Raw genomic sequence first — 16,014 nt, 5'->3', positions numbered from 1 at the left:
AAGAAATTCTGCCTCAGTTCTCAATTCTCATTTCTCTTCTCAGTTCTTCTCAATTCTCAGTTCAGTCTTCAGTCCAGCAGAAGCAGCCCAGCCTCCAGATGCTCTCAGAGAGAAATTCTGACTCTCCAGCCTGTGCTTTTCCTTATATAAGCTCCTCACTGTTCCACTCCTTCCTGTTATGTCTTAACTCGGGGTTCATAATCTACTTCATGCCATTCAATTATATCACCTCTCTTGATCTTCATCATTACCTATTGACAACCTCAGTGTGAATAGTGGAGCCTCTAATGTGAGTCACTCTCACTTTCTCCTCTGTGATTTTGACTTCTGTTTATTTTCATCTGACATTCTTTCTCTAGCCATTGATCTTAGAGATTACGCTATTCACTTTGATATTATTTCTACATGTCCTGTCCTAAGTTTCTCAAAACTTAAACCAGTAAGAGTTCAACCATCATTCAATTATAGTTGTTAACCAGGGTGGATATATACTCAGTTGTAATCTCATCCTAATCATTTTCACCTAGCCTATGTCACAGTCAAACCCAACTACTATGTCTCCCACTCCTATCCAGCAAACTCCTAGCTCCTGTTTTTCTTCTTCTATTTCTCATACATGTTATTAACTTCCCAAGCATAATATCATTCTGTTGAAGGTTTTTACTTCCTTCAAGACTTAACTTGGGTTCCTTTTTTCCAGGAAGACAATTCTATCATTTCAGATGAAAATTATCTTTGTTTCTGCAAATATGTCAATAGCAAGTTGCCTGAAACTCCCCTTTGTACTTTGGGTGTTTCTCTAATGACAAAGTTCTTTGTTTATCTCCTATCACTCCAATTAAAATTTTTTTGTATTTATTTTTGCATACCCAGTAATAATAATAATAGCTATCATTTACATAGAACTTTAAAATTTACAAAGTACTGTACATGTTAGCTCATTTGATCCTTGCAAGAACTCTATAATGTAAATGCTATTATCATCATTCCTATTTTATAGATGTAGAACCTTCATCTGAGAAAGGTCAAGTGGTGTACCAAGGTTGATAGCTCTAGTTGAGTGTCTTAGAAAGGAGTTGAGCTCTGGTTTTCCTGACTCCAAGTGCAGTAAAGTTCCCTACTCAGCTGTTCCAGGTACAGTTCTTAGAGTACATTCTCAAAAAAATTTATTGACTATTTTTTTAAAGAAAGACAACTATTTTTGGTGACACATTCTGTTTTGCTAAATAAGATATTCTCCCTGATCTACTTCCCCAGCCTTGAAAAACTACTGCGACTATTTTGTGCCCTGTGTCCTTCTTAGTTACTTGAATTTGATTGTTCTTTACCCCACCATGAAATCTTCTTTCACTGCTAACAGAATCATCACCACTTCTTGGAAACCCTATGCTAGTGCACTTTTCAGTGCTTCTGTGGGTCAGGACCCCATATGGGGTTGTGAAAAATTTGGCAACTTTAAAAGGTTTCTGAACATGCAATGAACCAAATTTTGGGGGAACTTCACTGAATCATTGGTTCTGAACACAAAGCATGTACACTTTGCACTACCTATGCCCTCAACAGCCAACAAATGCTAACAAAAAGGGGTCATGAGTGGAAAAAGTTTAAGAAGCCCTGCATTATGTGACACTTTCTTTAAGAGCTCCTTCCTGACCACCTCGGTTTGAATTTTATCTCCCGTCAAATTTACTTTGAGTTTACTCTTTAAATATTTTGGATTTTGTACAGGAGGTTTAAGTTTTAGCATTTTCTTATATGGTCTCCCTAACTTATCAACCCCTTTCCAAATTCCTACATGTATATGTACATGCATATAGAAATCTATCTATCATATGTCTGTGTTTGTATGTGTGTATATTGTCTCATATAACTTTTGTGTGAATTAAATGAGATAATGAATGTATGTGAAGTATTTGTCAGCCTTAAAATACTATGTAAATATAAGCTTTCCTAGGTTTTTTTTAATCTGTGTACATTATTACTTTTCCCTTCTCCCATACCTATTCACAGAATGTAAGTTTGTGGAGGCAAGAAGAGTTTCATTTGTGTCTTTGTACTCTCAGAAAAAAAGGCATTGAATCCATTTTCACTGAATTTAATTGAAAGGAAGTGGAGTCCAGTTTCCTCATTTGAAACATAAAGAAAGTGATGTTGATTGAGGATAAGTAGTTAAGAAGTTAAGTGATTTACCTACAAAGGAGTTAGCAGTAGAGTTGTGCTTAACTAGGAAGACTGGTTTGTTTGTTTGCTTGTTTTTTCTTCCCTTCAAATAATCCCCTCACTGATATGCCCCAAGTACATTAGTTGGGTGACTGGGGCATGTGATGGGGTGTGGGGTGTGAGATGTCAGGGTGTCTCTACCAGAAATATATAAAGGAGAATAAGAAAGAAAATGTTTGCATTTCATAATTTTACTGAGACTACCTTTAGAAACATTAAGAGGTACAAATTTACACAGTTTGAGATTTGAGCAAAGGATTTTTTCTTTTTTTTTTGCTATTCTCAGATATCAAAAAAAAAATAGACTTTTAAAAAAGCTTTTACAAGTACACTGATAGTACTGAACATATTATTCAACATATTCTTTTTGAAGTAGTTTCTGGTGAGAATTTACTATAATGGACTCTATAGAAACGTGATGCCCACCAGCCTCTATGCTAATCATTCTTTTTTCACCATTAATCTTCTTCCACAGGATGGGAGCATTTCATTCCCTTTTCCTTAGAGACAGCATGAGTAAGAAACCTAGGCTCCCTCCAGCAACCCCACAAGTTTCTTCATATTTATAGCATGAAAAGAAATAGGTATGAACTATATTCATGACAAATGGTATCAATTACACCTAGTATTTCCCATTGAGATGTACAAAATGTGTATAGATATGCTTCACCACATCTTTTGAATGCATCAAAAAGTATCTAATCTACAGTTTGCTCAGAGATGCTAGGACTCATCACAAGAATCACTTTGGTCTTCCTCACCTTCATGTTAGTTTCTGGCTGTGCATTTACTTTAGACCCGATATCATTCTCAGACCTGAAGCATTTTTATAGTCAAGTTAAAGATTTTATCTTGTGGAGCTTTATGAAGGATATTTCTAATAATTGGACTGTCTCTTGACCTTCATAAAAAAAATATCAACTCATATGGAGGTAAAGTCAGGGAGGAGGAGAGAAGGAAAGAAAGAAATAGAGGTAGAGAAAAAAATGACATATATGTATTTAATGTGCAATTTTTTTTTAATTTCCAGAAGTTTGTTAGATGATTTTGGTGTAAGATATAATGATTTGTCAGTTTAAGAACAATCTTAATCCTAGTAATCAGGAAATATAGTCTAAGTCACACACTATATAATTTGTGACAGTTTTGTTTTTGTTTTTGTTTTTTATCCTCAGCAGAGCCAAGATAGAGAAGTAAAGTCAGGGACTATCCTGAGGTCTCCCTCAAACCCTTCCCAATACCTTATAAAAATTAATTTAAACAAATTCTAGAGCATCAGAATTCACAAAAAGATGGAATGCAACAAATTTCCAGCCCAAGACAACTTGGAAAGTGGGCAGGAAAGGTCTGTCGCACCAGGGTGAGAGAATAAAGCAGTTCAAAGCAGACTGTACCAGCACAGACCAGCAAACCTGGAGCAGGTTTTGAGTCAACTGAATCACTGGAAGCAATGGTAGTTTCCAGACTTTTCAGCCCACAGACACAAAAGACAATGTGGAAGGTCAGTAGGAAAGGTCTGGATGAGAGTGGAGCCTAGTCCAGTGCCACCCACCACAGCACAGCCCCAGCCACAGCAAACCAGGAGCAGACCTAGGAAGTGATTAATCAGCAGCTGCAGAGTTAGTGGATTCTTCCACAGTTCATAGTCCACAGGAGGTAAAGGGGTTGAACAATGGTTTAGAAAGAGATTACAAGGATCTTTTTGCTAGCACTGAGGCAGGATTCTGTTGCTTTGCCTATATGTGAATCCAGGTTGCAGTGCTGGGTGGCAGTCCAAGGGAAAGGAGGAGCACTAACAGAGTAGAGCTTGTGGCCACAGCAGAGGGGGTACCTTCCTCAGAGTGAGAGGGCAGAAAAGAGTGCAAACAAGAAAACAGATGAGGAGAGGAGTAAACACTTCTCCTTAGATCAATTCTTGGAAGAACTGAACTCTTACAGGTCCCTAAAAGGATCTCTGAAAACAGATGCACAAAACCCCTTAAACTTGTGACCATAAACCCTCAACTCTGGAAGCAGTCATACTTTAACAAAGAGTTAAAATTCAATGAATAGGGTGGGAAAATGAGCAAACAAAAGAAAATAATCCCGATAGTAGAAAATTACTATGATGAAAAGGAAGATCAAAACACACTCAGAAGACAATAGAGTCAAAGTTTTTACATCCAAAGCCTCCAAGAAAAATGCGAATTAGTCTGAGGCCATGGAAGAGTTCAAAAAGAATTGGGAAAATCAAATCATAGAGGCAGGGGGAATAATTGGAAAGAAAAAGGAGACTGATACAAGAAAATCATGAAAAATGAGTCAAAAGCTTGGTAAAGGAAACACAAAAAAACTAATAAAGAAAATAACACCTTGAAAAACAGACTAGACCAGATGGTAAAAGATGTCCAAAAAGGCAACAAGGAGAAGAATGCCTTAAAAACCAGACCTGGCCAAATTGAAAAGAAGGTCCAAAAGCTCACTGAAGGAAATAATTCCTTAAAAATTAGAATGGAAAAAAATAAAGGCTAATGAGTTTATAAGAAACTAAGAAGCATAAAAAAAGACCAAAAGAGTTTTAAAAAATAGAAGACAAAGTGAAATATCTCATGAGAAAGCAACTGACTTGTAAAATAGATAGAAGAGAGATAATGTTAAAATAATTGGATTTCCTGAAAGACATGATGTAAAAAAAGAGCCTTGACACAATCTTCCAAGAAATTGTCAAGGAAAACTGCCCTGATATTCTAGAACCTGAAGGTAAAACAGAAATTTAAAGAATCCCCTGATCACCTCCTGAAAGAGATGCCAAAAGGAAAAACCCCAGGAAAATTATAGTCAAATTCCTGAGTTCCCAAGTCAAGGAGAAAATATTACAATCAGCTAGAAAGAAACAATTCAAGTATAGTGGAGCCACAGTCAAAAACACAAGATTTAGCAGCTTCTACATTAAAGGATTATAGGACTTGGGGTATGATATTCTGGAGGGCAAAGGAGCTAGAATTATAACCAAAAGTCACCTACCCAGCAAAACTGAGGAAAATTGTTTAGGGGGAAAATGGATATTCAATGAAATAGAAGAATTTCAAGCACTCTTTTTAAAATTATTATTATTTATTTTTAATTAATTTGTTTGTTTCCTTTTAGTTTACAGGATTCAATTCCACAATTCCTTGAATTTCACATTTTGTCCCCCTCCTTTCCCGCCCCCCCATGGAGGCATATAGTCAAGTATAGGATCTGTAAATTTCACATTATACATTGGTCAGGTTATAAAGACGGACTGTATCAGATGGAATGAAAAATGGTAAAGAGGACATAAAACCAAATAAGAGAAGGAAAAAGATCAGGTATTTGGCTTCCACCTGGATATAAACTCAGTTCTTTCTAGTTCTTTCTCTGGATGAACATATTTCTCTCCAGCATGAGTCTTTTGATATTGTCTTATATCATTGCATTGCTGAGAAGAGACCAGTCTGTCAAAGTTGGCCATCACACATACATTGTGTCTGTAATTGTGTACAAATTTCTCCTGGTTCTACTCTTCTCACTCAGCATCAGTTTGTATAAGCCTCTCCAGGTAAATATGAAGACCGTCTGCTCCTCGTTTCTTATAGCACAATAGGATTCCATAACATGCATATACCACAACTTGTTCAGCCATTCCCCAATTGATGGGTACCCCCTTAATTTCCAATTCTTTGCCACCACCAAAAGAGCTGCTATAAACATTTTTGTACAAATGGGTCTTCCTCCCACTAATTTCAAGCATTCTTAATGAAAAGAACAGAGTTGAACAGAAAATTTGACTTTCAAATACAAGACTGAAGAGAGCCTGAAAAGATAAAAAGGAAAGGGAAATCATAAGTGATTTAATAATTTTAAACTGTTTACATTCCCACATGGGAAGATGACATTTGTTACTCATAAGACTCTCTCATTATTACAGGAGTTCTACTCCACCCTGAGACACTTACTAACTGTGTGACCTTGAGCAAGTCACATAACCTTAACTGCTTTACCTTCCCCACCACCCTCCAAAGGAAATAATGAACAGGATGCTCTCAGAAAAAGCTGGAAAGACTTGCATGGGTTGATGCAAAGTGAAATCTGCTGTGTACAAGTAACAGCAATATTGTAAGAAGATTATCTGTGAATGACTTAGCTTTTCTCAGCAATACAATGATCTAAGACAACTCTGAAGGATTTATGATGAAAAATGCTATCCATTTCCAGAAGAGAAAAAAAGAATTGATGGTGTCTAAATGCAGGTTGAAGTGTACTTATTTTTTTTTTACTGTATTTTTCTTGAGTGTTTTTGTCTGGGGTTTTTTTTTTACAACATGACTGTTAAGGAAGTATCTTGCCTGCCTACACATATATAACCTATTCAAATTGCTTGCCTTCTCAATGTGGGTTGGGTAGGGAGGGAGGAAGGGAGAGAATTTGGAACTTGAGTTTTTAAAAACAAATGTTGAAAATCATATTATATATAACTGGGGAAAATAAAGTACTAAATAAGAACCATTAAAATTATTACCCTCAAGTTTATTCATGTATATCTCTGTCTTGTTTTCCTATATAGATCTTAACCTTCCGAAGAACAGATGCATCTTTTTTATGTTTGGTGCTGGGCACAGAGCTGTACCTATTGGTTTTACATAGTTTTCTCCTTTCCCTCCCCCCAATTTGGTCTTTAATAATTGTTATCAAGAGTGTTGGAAGGAATCTAGTCAAAAAAAGGTTGAACTTTACACTTTACACTGCCTAGAAGACTGATGTGTATGAGGATTTCCTCAATGATGACATGGGAGGAGCTTTAAAATCGGGTCTTGAGTTCAGCTCATCAAATTCAACCACATCCACATGTTTATCTGTCTAGTCACATAGAGTCTCATGAGGCTTAAAAAAACTATTCTAGACAAATACCAGGACAAATATGTACCTGAATAGTCCCTAATAACAAGGCAATGACTGAAAGGTCAGTTTCAGCAGTGTGTTATAGGTTGAAAAAGGTTACCAAACCCTGTTATCAAGACGAGCAAGATCAAGTATCTGGGAGGAAGTGAAGTATACAAATCTACATTGGATATATTACAATGGTTTTGCAAAATTATCCACATCATTGAAATGTGTGAGATTGAGAATCATGTATAAAAGGTAATTGAGGTAGCCACTTATGGGAAGCTATTTAAGCTAATTATTGACACAGATATCTTTCTTGAAAAGGATGCCCCTCAAGTGTTACAGATCATGTTGGATGGTGTTGGACACCACTAGATGTCGCACAAAGGGACCTGATATCAGAAAATTTCCTGTAGAGGCACAGACTCCAAGAATTTTGACTGGTGAGTGCCAGGAAGAAAGGGGATGACTATTTCATGAAATTAACACGTGGAACTACAAATTGTGTTGCTCCAAAGATATTGGTCTGGAAGCCCTACATTCTTTGGAAATGTGACCCTAAAGACAATCTCATAGTCTTATTCATGAAACTATGCCCTTTGAGGATAACAATTGGACAAAACTATGTCATAGGATCCTGAAGGGGAAGGGCATTTCAGAGGAACAGGCTAATCATTTTTCTGAATTCTAATGCAACCAATACAATATCATAACCAAAGAGAAGTATCTTTAGGAGAGATGTCGGACTAGAAGCATACAGAAGAAACTAGATTAAAATGTATTTTACACCAAAATGTATTTTAGCCAAATAAAAATGGAATAAAACATAGACAATGAAGCTGTAGTTTTCTTTGTAAATATTCAGCTGACTGAAATTAATTTATGTTTTAGTTTGACACCACTGATCTGGAGTGTCTCACAACACAAATGATCAGTCTTCAACTTTGACTCTGTTCTGCATCTCCTCAATTACTATGGCAAATTACTCTGAAGAACAAAATTCTCCCTGTTTTATGCATTGTCTGATATTTATGACCAGAGGAACATCAAACAAGAAATTTTTTTAGAATGAAACTATTGATTAATTCTTCTGTTACTTCACATATCAATTAACAAAACCAACCAACATATTGAAAAAAGTCTAATGCAATACAGTGGATTCTCCCACAATCCCTCACCTCTGGGAAAGAAACAGAGAGGGGTGTCTTGTCATATATCTTTTATGATCAAACTTAATCATATAATAGAATTTAGTTACTGTTTTAAAATCATATTCTTTTAAGGATATTTCAATAGGCAAGAAAGAAAGTTTGTGTGATTTTAATAAAGACAGAACCAAGAAAAATGATAGAAAGGGGAAAAAACATGGCTGTCAGAATATGATAATATTAATTAGTATAGTCCTTATCTTCTTTGAGGATCCTTCTCCAAAAGACTGGGTTTTCATTATTGAATTCTACTTATATTAACAAGGTCCCTAGCAGAATAATATCATACAGTCAGAAGGTGTAACTTCTGAGCAGGGAAGAGGAGAGCAGATAGACAATTAAGGCACTTGCATGTAGTTCTTGAAAGTCCAAGATTTTGGAAATATTTTTTTTATTTCCACCTTAATGTAAAGGGAAGGTTGTTCTAAGAGGGCTATGTTTACATGCCAAAAACCTCAGAGCTAAATCTGCATCATAAGAGATAACTAGTTGTGTAAAAGAAATGTGAACCTAGGGAGCACTGAAGTATCGCATTGTCTGAGATTGGTCTAGTTTGTGAAAAAATTTCAGAACTGTGTCCCTGTTATTTACCTTACAACTGGGAAGCATTAAAGAGTAGCTATAGTTCCAGTTATCTTATTTTCAAGCAAAATGCTCAAACACACACTAACAAAAACCCAAGGAAACAACAGATATTTTATGCCTAAATTGTAGAATATTTCAGTACAATTCTCTCCTCTTGACTTGTAATTCACAATTTTTTCATCCTAATTGTGGATAAGAAATGTCACTAAAGCTATAAAAGTACACCTCCCCCAAAAGTATTTTCCACAGCAATACATGATTTATGTTTGCTGCTTGTTGTTAAGGTTCAAATAAAGAATTCTGATGAAAATATAGAGAGGAAACAACTGTCTTCATGTTACATCTAATCATGGTGAACAACTCAGATACAAATTTTATGTTTTGAGACCTCTTAGTTTCTAGAGGGAAAAGATATTCTCAGTTGAGAAATCTTAAAAGGAACATAGATATCACTAGTTCTTTTGAAACAAATTTAGAAATCTTTGAGAATGCTTTCAAAAGTCTTAAGACTAAGCATGAAAAATCATAAATAAATTGTTGAGATAACATAAAAGCCCTAAAGTAAGGAATATGGCTTGATGACAACATATTTTCAGTTACAAAACTTCAGAAAAAAAATGACAACACAATTCAGATGAGTATTTCTTTGAGTGATAAATATGTTCTACAAAAGTGTATATGTGATATTTCTGTAAATCAAATAGCATTTTCAGTGATATATATATGTATATCCATATGTATATAATATATATTATATATGACAAATAGGGAGGAAGTATGACATAGGATAAAGAATATTTATCTAGGAGTCTAATGATACAAATTCAAGTTTTGACTCTGACACTTCTAAGGAGTATGACCCTGGCTAAGTCACTTTACCTCTATGAAAATTAGTTATTTAATTTGTAAAATGGTGATGATAACAATATTGCATCAAGATAAAAGAACAGTATCTTGGTCTAAAAAAGACCTTTGCCCTATACAATCTGTGTGACCATTTACAATTTACTGAAGCAATAAGAACTCTTTAAGACTATAAGATGGAGGGGCAGCTAGGTAGAGCAGTGAATAGAGCATGGGCCCTGGAGTCAGGAGGACCTGAGTTCAAATTTGGCCTCAGACACTTGACACTTAACTAGGTATGTGACCTTGGGTAAGTCACAACCCCAACTGCCTTTCTTCCCCCTCTCCAAAAACAAAAATAAAACAAACACAAACAGTTGGAGATTAATCAAGGTGCCCCAAACACCAATGAAGTTATGAGCCCAGATGTCTCTCTCTGCTCCTCTCTCTCTCTCTCTCTCTCTCTCTCTCTCTCTCTCTCTTCTCTCTCTCTCTCTCTCTCTCTCTCTCTCTGTCTCTCTCTGTGTCTCTGTCTCTGTCTCTCTCTGTCTCTCTGTCTCTGTCTCTCTCTCTCTGTCTTTCTCTCTGTCTCTCTCTATACATACATACATACATATATATATATATGCAGCTGTCACTCCCTATCTTTCCTCTTCCTTTCTACCTCTCTCTAACCATATTACACATTTCATAATCCAGCCCAGAAGCTTGTTGTGAGGGAAGTATTGCAAAACATAAAGCACTAGACAAACATGACTTACTATGATAATTTGGAAGCAACTTTATTTTCATTTATGATTAATTTTTAGTTGGCAGAGAATGCTACCAAGTTACTTTAACTTCTTCTGCCAAGCAGATCATGATATATGAACAACCACCTCCCCCCCAAAATCACATTTCAGGGGAACTACTTGTTACCTAAAAACATGATTTTGTATAATTAAAAAAAACATTTTATTTAAAGTTTTGAATTCTAAATTCTATCCCTTCCTCCCTCTATTCCTCCCCTCACTCCTCCCTGAGACAGCAAGCAATTAAATAGAGGTTATACATGTGCAATTATGTAAAAAAAAATTCTATATTAGTCATTTTTTGCAAGAAGATGAATAAAAGAAAAAAATGAAAGATGGTAAAAATGTATCAAGTTTCAGACTATATTCAACCCATATCAGATCTTTTTCTGGAGGTGGATAAAATGCTCCAATGTTACTTCTTTAGTATTGCCTTGGATCATTATATTGCTGAGAATAGCTAAGTCATTCACAGTTCTACTTTAAATGATATTGCTTTTGTTGCGTACAAAATTCTCCTAGTTCTGTTCACTCAACTATGCATCAGTTCATGTAAGTCTTTTTAGGTTTTTCTTTTTCTGAAATCATTCTGCTTTTTATTTCAAACAGCAAAATAATATTCCATTACAATAATATACCATAGCTTGTTCAGTCGTTCTCCAATTGATGAGCATACCTTTGATCTCCAATTCTTCATAAAAAGAGCTGTCATAAATATTTTTGTACAAATAGATGCTTTTCCATTTTTTTTGGATGTCTTTGCAATATAGACCTAGCAGTGATATTGCTGGATCAAAAGGTAAGCACAATTTTATATCCCTTTGGGCATAGTTCCCAATAACTCTCCAGAACAGTTCACAGCTCCAACAGTGCATTAGTGTTCCAGTTTTCCCATAACCCCTCCAACATCCAATATTTTCCATTTTTGCCATATTAATAAATCTGATAAGTATGAGGTAGGATCTCAGAGTTGTTTTAATTTGCAGTTCTCTGATTGATAGTGATTTAGAGCATATTTTCATATGGCTTTAGATGACTTTGATTTCTTTGCCTAAAAACTACTGCTCAGCCCCTTCCTCCCCCTCCCTTCCTCGCTCCCTCCTTCACCTCCTTCCATTCATCCTCTGAAGCCAATGGTACATGCCTTCAGAGGGAGATGAGTTATGTTTGGGCCATCCCAGGCTTTTCCCCACATGGGCACCTCTTTCAAGTGGAATACATGCAGGAAGCAGTGAAAAAGGGTTTCACTACAGTTGGTTTACAAGGAAAAAGTATTGTTGTTTTTGGTGTAGAGAAGAAATCAGTGGCTAAACTACAAGACGAAAGGACCATGTGGAAGATCCATGCTTTTGGGAGACAATGTCTACATGGCTTTTGCAAGGCTCACTGCCGATACTAGAATAGTTATAAATAGGGCTCCTGTAGATTGCCAGAGTCATTGGCTCACTGTGTAGGATCCTGTCTCAGTGGAATATATCACCATTACATTGCTAGTCTGAAACAGCTTTATATTCAGAATAATGGGCACAGACCTTTTGGCATCTTTGCACTCATTGAAGAATTTGCCTTTGATTTAACTCCCAGACTTTATCAGACAGATCACTCTGGCACATACCATGCATAGAAGGCTGCAATGGTAATGGAATTTAAAGATCCCCCTGTATTGGCTTAGTTTTTGGGTTGAGTGTTGAAACCCAAAGCTTGTGAATCCCACTTGTGGGATGGACTTGTTGAAGTGAAGAGAGAGGGTTGAACTTGGAGGAGCTGGTGCTGTGAATTTAGAGAAAGGGCCCAAGCAGAGAGAGGCAGAACTTTTGGAAGCAGCATTGTGGAGGGAGAGAGAGAGAGAGGATTGCTCACGGCCAGGTGGGGCTGTCCAGTACTTTTTAGAGCTGCCACCCAGAGCTGCCAAGAACTGAGGAGGCATGGCTGTTTCTGCCAGTCTTTTTTTCTGTCTGTTCTGATGATGTTTTGCCAGATTCATCTGCTGGTAAAGGACAGCACTGGTGTTGCAGAGGTGCTGGAACCTTGCTGTTGGTTCAAAAGCCCTGAAGAAGGATTTCTTGTTGTACATTTACAGAAGTCCTGGAAAAGGGTATTGTTTATGTTTTCTGGAATCCTGAGACTGTTCTTCAGACAGAGAGTGAATTGGTGAGGACACTGGCAGTGTATCTTGTGGCCTTGTTAAGCTTTGTCTCCCCAGGAACAGAGACTGCTGGGAACTTGCCTAGTGTCAAGATAAAGAAAAGGCCTCTCTTTGTGTATTAAATACTGTGATGATATCTTAACCTTGTTGTAGTTCTGGGGTAGATGGCCTCTGTGCTCTACACTGCCCCTTTTGAAAAGGTGTTTGGCCTTAACTGATGATAATTGTAATTCAGTTGTGATCCAGGGATGAGAAACTTTTGACTTTTTTGTGCTCTGGACTGACCAAATGAATGTGTTTTGCTTATGATTGGAAACTAATCTCCATTTCAGAAGAGAGACTTTGTGACTGACTACGGCCCAGGGGTGGAGTAGTAGTACTTGGAAATTATGGAATTACACTTGGTGAATGCTGTATTTTGAATTTCTCTTTTCTGTGAATGTTTTGCTTTAATTTGTCACTGAAATAAAATGGAGAGTTACTATGCTGGTATTCTGAACCTTGGAAGTTGCCTTTGCTTGGCATTACAAAAGCTAATGCTATTGGTAGAGGAGCCAAGTCAGTCCATGAATTTTTGGAGAAGAACTATACTGATGAAGCCATTGAAACTGATGATTTGACCATCAAACTTGTCATCAAGGCCCCTTTGGAAGTGGTTCAGTCAGGGGGCAAAAACATTGAACTAGCTATCATGAGGAGATATCAGCCTCTTAAGATTTCAAATCCTGAAGAAATTGAAAAGTACATGGCTGAAATTGAAAAAGACAAAAAGAAGAAAATGAAAAGAAGAAACAAAAGAATGCATCATGATGAATGAAACATCTAGTTGCTTTAGTTATTTGTTTTTAATTCATTCAAATCATGGTGATTCTACAAATGACAAGTAGGCTGCTACAGTACATTTATTTATATTGTACTTCCAAGTGAACTACAATAAACCTATGTATTTGTAAAGCCTCCCTTCCCCCAAACAGTGTTCATTATTTAAAAATATTCATTATTTAAAAATTTTTAAAAATCATAAAAAAAGATGTTTACAGAAATGAAAACATAACAAAACAATTACTGTTCATATCCTTTGAGTTCAGCTATTGAAGAATTATTTGTATTTATATAAATTTGTCACAGTTCTCTATGTAGTTGAGAAATGAGGCCTTTATTAGAGATATTAGCTCTAATACACACTCCCAGTTTTCTGCTTTTCTTATAATTTTGGTTGCATTGGGATTTATTGTGCACAAACCTTTTTAATTTTACATAATCAAAATTATCTGTTTTGCTTTTTATAATGCTCTCTACATCTTCTTTGGTCTTAAATTCTTTCCTTATTCATAAATCTGGCAGATAAACTATTCCATACTCTCTGAATTTGCTTATGATATCACCCTTTATGTCTAAATAAAGTACTCATTTTGACTTTATCTTGTAATACAGTGTGAGAAGTTGGTCTATACCTAGTTTCTGGCATATTGTTTTCCAGTTTTCCTAGAAGTTTTTGTCAAATAATGAGTTTCTTGTTCCAAAAACTTGATCTTTGGGCTTTACCTATACTATATTACTATGATCATTTACTATAAGGTATTGTATACCTAATCTATTCCACTGATCCACAATTCTGTTTCTTGGCCATTATCAGATAGTTTTGGTAATTATCACTTTATAATATAGTTTGATATCTGGTACAGCTAGACCACCTTCCTGCATTATTTTCATTGATGCTCTTATTATACTTGAGATTTTGTTCTTCCAGATGAATTTTGTAATTATTTTTTTCTAAATCCATGAAATAATTTTTGATAGTTTGATATGGTGCTGAATAAATAGATTAATTTAGGTAGAATTTTCTTTTTTTATTATATTGGCTTGGTCAAACCACAAGTAACTGATATTTTTTCCAATTGTTTAGGTCTGAATTTATTTGTGTGAAAATTATTTTATAGATGTGTTCATATACTTCCTGGCTTTGTATTACCAAGTAGACTCCCAAGTCTTTTATATTGCCTTCAGTTATTTTAAATGGAATTTCTCTATTTCTTGCACCTGAACTTTGCTGGTAATATATAGAAATGCTGGTGATTTATATGGATTTATTTTGTATTCTGCAACTTTGATTAAGTTGTTAATAATTTCAAGAAGTATTTTTAGTTTGCTCTTTAAGATTTTCTTGCCATAACATCATATCATCTGAAAAGAATGATAATTTTGCTTCCTATTGCCTATTCCAATTCCTTCCTTTTCTTTTGCCGCTCTTATTGCTATAGCTAGCATGTATAATATAATAGTAAATAATAGAGGGGAAAATGCACATTCTTATTTGACCCCTGCTTGTATTGGGAAGGTTTCTAGCTTATTCACATTAAAGTTAATGCTTGATGATGGTTTTAGTTAATTTTACTCATCATTTTAAGGTAATTTCCATTTTTTTTCTATGCTTTCTAATGTTTTTAAAAGGAAAGGATGATTTTTTCCTTCAAAAGGCATTTTATGCATCTACTGAGAAAATAATGATTTCTGTTGTGTGTTTTTTTTATTGATGTGGTCAGTTATGCTAATAATTTTCCTAATATTGAACTAGCCCTGCATTCTTGTATAAATACTACCTGGTCATATTGTATAATCTTTGAGATATAGTGGGAGTAATCACTTTGCTAGTATTTCATTTAAAATTTTTGCATTAGGTCAATTGTTTTTCAATGAGATATTTCACACTGTCTTCATTATTTTTCGTTCTTTTGGTTTTGTTTTATTGTTTCTTGATTTCTCATAAAGTCATTAGCTTCCATTTACTCCCTTCTATTTTTTTTAATTTTTAAAATTTTTTCACCATTAGTTTACAACATTCAGTTCCACAATCCCTTGAGTTCCAAATTTTCTCCTCCATCATGTCTACCTCCCCCAATCTTGGCAGAAAATACCTTCAAATTAAATATTAATCAAGTTGTAAAGAAGAATTATAACCAATGGAATGAACAATGCAGATGAAGAAACAAAACAAAACAAAATGAAAAAGAGAGAGCAAGTGCTGTGCTTCAATCTGCATTCAAACTCTGTAATTTCTTCTCTGGATGTTGGACAGCCTTTTTCAGCATGAGTCCTTTGGAGTTGTCATATAACATTGCATTGCTGAAGGGAGTCCAGTCTATGAAAGTCTGTCATCAGAGATACGTTGTGTCTGTAATTGTGTACACTGTTCTCCTGTGAAGTTCATCTGCTCTTCCTTTCTTATAGCACAATAATGTCCCATTGTATTAATATACCATAGCTTGTTTAACGATTCCCCAATTGATGGGCATTTTCTTGATTTCCAATTCTTTGCCACCACAAAAAATAAAAAAGA

The 16,014-nt window shown here is 35.5% G+C and overlaps 1 pseudogene; it reads left to right on the top strand.

The window, feature by feature from the left end:
* Positions 1-11,687: 11,687 nt before the first annotated feature.
* LOC138165688 (proteasome subunit alpha type-7-like) lies at positions 11,688-13,648 on the top strand (annotated as a pseudogene).
* The last annotated feature ends 2,366 nt before the right edge of the window (positions 13,649-16,014 follow it).

The sequence above is a fragment of the Petaurus breviceps genome, unplaced genomic scaffold (genome assembly GCF_028583685.1).
Source record: "Petaurus breviceps papuanus isolate PSGF00001 unplaced genomic scaffold, PetGlider_PUasm1.0 214, whole genome shotgun sequence".
In the NCBI taxonomy this organism is placed as follows: Eukaryota; Metazoa; Chordata; class Mammalia; order Diprotodontia; family Petauridae; genus Petaurus; species Petaurus breviceps.
The sequence above is the reverse complement of the archived record's forward strand: the minus strand, read 5'-3'. Positions and strand labels throughout refer to the sequence as shown.